General features: G+C 34.9%; 2 non-coding genes across 2 annotated transcripts; both read left to right on the forward strand.

Annotated features, from left to right (window-relative positions):
• The first annotated feature begins 1,013 nt into the window (after window positions 1-1,013).
• Trnap-ugg (transfer RNA proline (anticodon UGG)) lies at window positions 1,014-1,085 on the forward strand. Its single transcript has one exon. It is a non-coding gene; the product is annotated as a tRNA-Pro (tRNA).
• A 405-nt stretch (window positions 1,086-1,490) lies between these two features.
• Window positions 1,491-1,562, forward strand: Trnap-agg (transfer RNA proline (anticodon AGG)). The gene has a single exon. It is a non-coding gene; the product is annotated as a tRNA-Pro (tRNA).
• The last annotated feature ends 4,064 nt before the right edge of the window (window positions 1,563-5,626 follow it).

The following is a 5,626-nucleotide window of genomic DNA, read 5'->3' on the forward strand; positions in this document are numbered from 1 at the left end:
CTCGGCGTTTGACGTACAGTCGAGTCGAGTAAAAAGGTTCGGACAAACCAACGCGATCACAGCGCGATCGACCGGCGTGCAGCGATGGCGATCAATGCATTTAGGTCTGGTCGCCATCGCTGCACGCCGGCTGATCGCGCTGTGATCGCGTTGGTTTGTCCGAACCCTTATACCGAATTAACATTTTGGACAAGTAAAAAGGAAATATCTTTAAATATTTAGCTCCATCCATGTTAATTTTCTACCAGTTTTGTTAGTTTAACACTGTGAAATAATACTTTAAAGCCTCCAAATTATTAAAGTGGATTTTTTACGACTATACCTCCTACTCAATAGGACTGTGATTCAGAACCCAAAATAAACTGGTTACTGGAAATAGATAAAATTAGCATCTCATTTAAATTTTGTTTGCGCCAACTAGAACTTACTGTTACCTATTCATCAAAACTACGTATAGATTTCATACATGACACACAAAACTGCCACATTACTTTAACATTGAAAATGATAATTTTGGTATAGTACAAAGTATTGACCGTTTCATAATAGCAGATGACTAAATCTAATAAATATTGTGTGAATGCGCAAGATTCAATGTAGTATGTCATTAAAATCTACACAGCCAGCGAAGAAGTTTTGCTTTCATAATTTAAATACAATTAGTCCGTTCTATTTAACACTAAAATCTGCAGATTTCTCAATGTATTTTCATTAGCACTCGTCACAAACTGGAGTTTTGAAGTGTTTAGATATTTCTTTACACAGAGTGCTCATAATCAACTAAATATAGGTAGGTACCTACTTACCTGACAATAACATACAATAGTCTTTAGTAAAATGTAAAATATGAGTTAAATGCAAAATACCTAACTGTAATGAATTCCTTATCTCAGCGATTATATCCGGTCGCCGGTCGGTCTAATGTGTGATGACGTCACGAATTGGATCGAATTAAAATGAATTTTTAACGCGTCTTCGATTGTGGATTTCAATTTCAACAACTTTCTGCAAGTGGCTCGTTGGTCTAGGGGTATGATTCTCGCTTTGGGTGCGAGAGGTCCCGGGTTCAAATCCCGGACGAGCCCGCTCTTTTTTGGTGAACAATATTATGGACTAAAATTTTGTTTGTGCAAAATGTTTGAAGTTAAATTACTTCTTATTACGATGAGTATTCTAGGTTTTTTTTATCCGTTAATCGTAAGTTTAATTATATTTTAACTGTTACCCGTAATCCTTGTAGATTTTTTTTGGTATTGTAATTATTTAAATGTAACGGAATTATTTCAATTTATTGTTTCCTTTCAAATAACTTTGTATTTGTCTTGGTGTGCGATTTCATCAAATGTGTTATACATGACAACAAACATGACTGTGAGTTACGTGTATGTGTGATCGTTAGAGTCCAAAATCACTGCCTTTCACTTTATTGCGTAAACGCATGTTAATCAACCTACAGAGACGGTAACAGTATTTCAACATGTCTCACAACCGGCTCGTTGGTCTAGGGGTATGATTTTCGCTTAGGGTGCGAGAGGTCCCGGGTTCAAATCCCGGACGAGCCCAACAGACTTTTTTATTGGAAAACATTTTTTTTGTGATAAAAAAAAATTAAGCGATATTGTTTTACAGTCCTTATCAGCAAAATGACTTGCAAATTCTAAAACTAAGTTGGTGTTGTGAGTCTGAATAAATCTGCGATTAAGCGGCACTGAGAGAATTACCGCGCCTCGCTAATGAATTTTCATGCCTAGTTTAAAATTATGATCTTTTAATGTTGTTTATATAAGTATTTATTTTTGCATAAAAGTTAAAAATATTAAAACGCTGAAAATACAACACATGTGATCTCGAATCGGAGTGACATTCTGTTTCGATTCACATTTGTGTGAAGTAAATTTTGTACGGTCACCCTTTTTGGTTTAATAAGACTAAGCGCTGAAATAATCCCCAAGAAATATTAAATTAAAAGAAAATAATAATATAAAAAAAAGAAAAACCATTTTACTGAAACATTGCCGCAGACTCAATTTCAAAGTCTGTATCTATTAATATAAGTAACTAGCGGCCGCCCGCGACTTCGTACGCGTGGATCCCGTTTTACCCCCTTCATCTATCTTACGCGGTTTAGATTTTTTCATACAAATGTTTTTTCCCGCTAACTCCCGTTCCCGTGGGAATTTTGCAATATCCTGTTGTAACTAAGCTTTAAGTTTACTAAGGTACCTGCATACCAAATTTCAAGCGTCTAACTTAAGCGGTTTAGATTTTTTATACAAAAGGATTTTCCCGCTAATTCCCGAACAGACAGACAGACAGACAAAAATTTTACTGATTGCATTTTTGGCATCAGTATCGATCACTAATCACCCCCTGATAGTTATGAATAGTGATCGATACTGATGCCAAAAAATAAATTTTGGACCTCGTTTTACTCCATTAGGGATGGAGTTTCGTAAAATCCGCTCTTAGCATCTATAGCGCATACATTTTAAATTTCAACTCTCTTACTTTAAATATAGGACTTTCATAATATAAACTTCCAACCCTCCTTTTATCTCCTTAGCCCCCGTAGTTGATTTCTAATGATACATTTTTAGTAGGTATATGTACACCTCCACAATATCTAGAGATCATAGTGAACATACATTTTAACTTTCAAGTCTCTTACTTTAAAAACCGAGGACTGCAATACAAACTTCCAACCCCTTTTTTAACTCCCATAAGGGTTGAATTTTGCAAAATTTCGTCTTAGTGACGGGTTAGTCCCAACGGCCCCGGTGGATCTGCCCCGTCAACCACCTACGTTCTAAAATGAGGTCTATTCCACTTTGATCACCTGGCTTTGATCACCCAGGTGATCAAAGTGGACTTCCAGCGACAATTTAGTCTCCTGTCCTTATTTATTCTGTGCCTTTGTTCACCAACGGATACGATGTCCTGAGTGATCCAAGTGGACTCTAGTAAAATTATTATTTTAGTGTCCTTTGATCACCTACAAACAAATCACACCTCCTCTGAATAGTCACATGTCCAATTGTTGTACTACATATTTTGTTTTGTAATATTTTTGATATTTTCTAAAAACCGCAATAATAAAATTGGACATGTATGTGAACATTCAGAGGTATGATTTATTTATAGGTGATCAAAGGACACTAAAAAATAATTTAACAGGAGTCCACTTTGATCATCTTGGTGATCAAAGCCAGGTGCTCAAAGTGGAAAAGACCATTAACCCCTATGAGACTTGTAGTTTCTAAGACTTCGTGATAAGTGAGTGAGTCACATAGTCATTCAATGACCTTTCTTTCTACTAAAATTATACGTACCTATAGTAATAATTACCATTAAAATCAAATAAGTAGGTAGGTACCTACCAACCTAAGTAATTAATAAAGACCCTACCAAAAAATTAACAAATTACATACAGAAAATAAAAACGAAGTAATTCTTATTATATTTAACTACAATCGCCCACGCGCCCAACCCATTCGTCCGCCGCTGAACCGCACCCTAATATTCATCTCGGTAGATGGCGGCACATAGTAAGAATTTGCAAGGAAGTTTGTAAAAAGTCACTAATTTTTAACACTTTGATTTGCTCGATTAAACACAGTGACTGATTCAAATAGGTACATACAGTGAATGGTTCAATTACATAAAATATCTTTATTTATTAAAATTTCAATATTATTTACGAACAGCGCTATTCATAGTACATCATGTAATATTTAGTTACGAATTTACCAATGATGTCGATAGATGGCGTTTGACGGCTTTGCCTTCATGAATATTTACGAACCTCAAAAAATGTTGTCAGGCGCGAGAAGATTTTAACCAATGACGATAGATGGCGCTTTTCCACGTCTTATGAAAATCCCAAATATTTTACGGGACCCTATTTTTTTCCAAAATAAAATTTAGCCTATGTTACTCGTGAGTAATGTAGCTTTCGAATGGTGAAAGAATTTTTAAAATCGGTCCAATAGTTTTTGAGCCTTTCCATTACAACCAAACAAACAAACAAAGTTTTCCTCTTTATAATATTAGTGTAGATAAGCTTAAAAATATTTACTCGTTTTCTCTCAACGATTGTGTCTTTTGTGCCGCGCGTATGTGAAATGTGGAATCTATTATGATGCTTCTACGATATTTCTATTATTTCCCAACATTAATTTAATAACCGTTCTCCGACAACAGACATCGAAGATCTAATTATAAGGCTTCACTATACAGCATTTACTGCCTTTGTTTGAAGAGGTTTCATCTTGTTTTATTGGATTTTCAAGTGGGATTCTCTCCTTGTATTTTCTTATTGATTTTAATCTACTTGAGTTCAACGAGATACCTACAAAACTTATTTGTACCGCTACAGTCTGCTGTTTGTTTGCCGTAATGTAGTTTGAAGTTGAAAAGAACATCATATTAAAACTAACTTGCTTTATGATGTGAAACAAACATTCGGATGACTTGGTGTTTTAGTTATAAAATTTTAAATTGCATTCTTTCATGGCTTCTTCAGTGTTATGAATAAGGTTTTATTGGTGTTCTACATATATTTTCTTTTGAATAATTTTCGGCGGCCTTTTATACTTCAAGGTTCAGAAACGAATTAATTCACACTAAAACATAATACATAGACATCAGAAATTGCAAGTTAAATTGTGCAGGAAAAATGGTGGCCAGTGAAATCTACAAATAAAAATTGTAAAACTTTAACTGTTAGGTGTGCTATTTATATATTTATGTACTCGAATCCTAAGCGTCATGTATGTTTTTTGTTTTGATAAGAACCCAAAACAAATCTTGAGTTGTAGTAGCTTGACCTCTCTATGGAGATACCTAATATTGTAAGTACTTAGTCCCATACAAATAATACGTCTTGGTTGACTGGACCTAACTATAGAACGACTTTCCCCAGAAATATTATGCACAGCAATGACATTTAAAAAACAATGACCCAAGAGAAGCAGGTGGACGCCAAAACAGTCCTTATCATCGCTTTATGTAAAATACGCTGCAAAGTTTAATCCGTCCACCGATCCTGCCATCCATCTATTTGACACATCGGGCAGCGTGACCAGTGACACTGATTTAATGCTCAGGTAAATAAAGGTAGAGTTACCCCATCTCAACAACGTACGGGTGGGACAGGACAAATCTGCAAGCGAGGCCGAAATATGAAGGTACTTTGGTAAAGGGCTTTGTGATTCTGTTTCATAAAGTTATCGTCAAATCTCGTTGTTTCTGTTTCTGTGATTTAATTTAATCAAAAATAAAAGATACCTGATTTACTTTAGGATATACAGGGTAGGATTACTTTAGGTTTACTAGAGGTAAAAATATTATATGTTAGTGAGCCTCTATTCTAAATCTGCATTAAAAAGAATAGAATGGAAAACTTGAATAAAAAATAAAAGGGTTACATAAAAAAAAACGCATTTGAAATGGTCCACAATGCCACATAATATCCACAAATAATTCAAATTCAGCAGAATTCAAGTGATGTTACGTACTTTCCACTATGTAACGAAAACTTTAATCAAGGAAAGATAAAAATATACCAATCTACTTAGGGGCCATCCATAAAGTACGTCACACGAATTTTATGATTTTTTGACCCCTC

Source organism: Ostrinia nubilalis, chromosome 3, assembly GCF_963855985.1.
Source record: "Ostrinia nubilalis chromosome 3, ilOstNubi1.1, whole genome shotgun sequence".
Taxonomy (NCBI): Eukaryota; Metazoa; Arthropoda; class Insecta; order Lepidoptera; family Crambidae; genus Ostrinia; species Ostrinia nubilalis.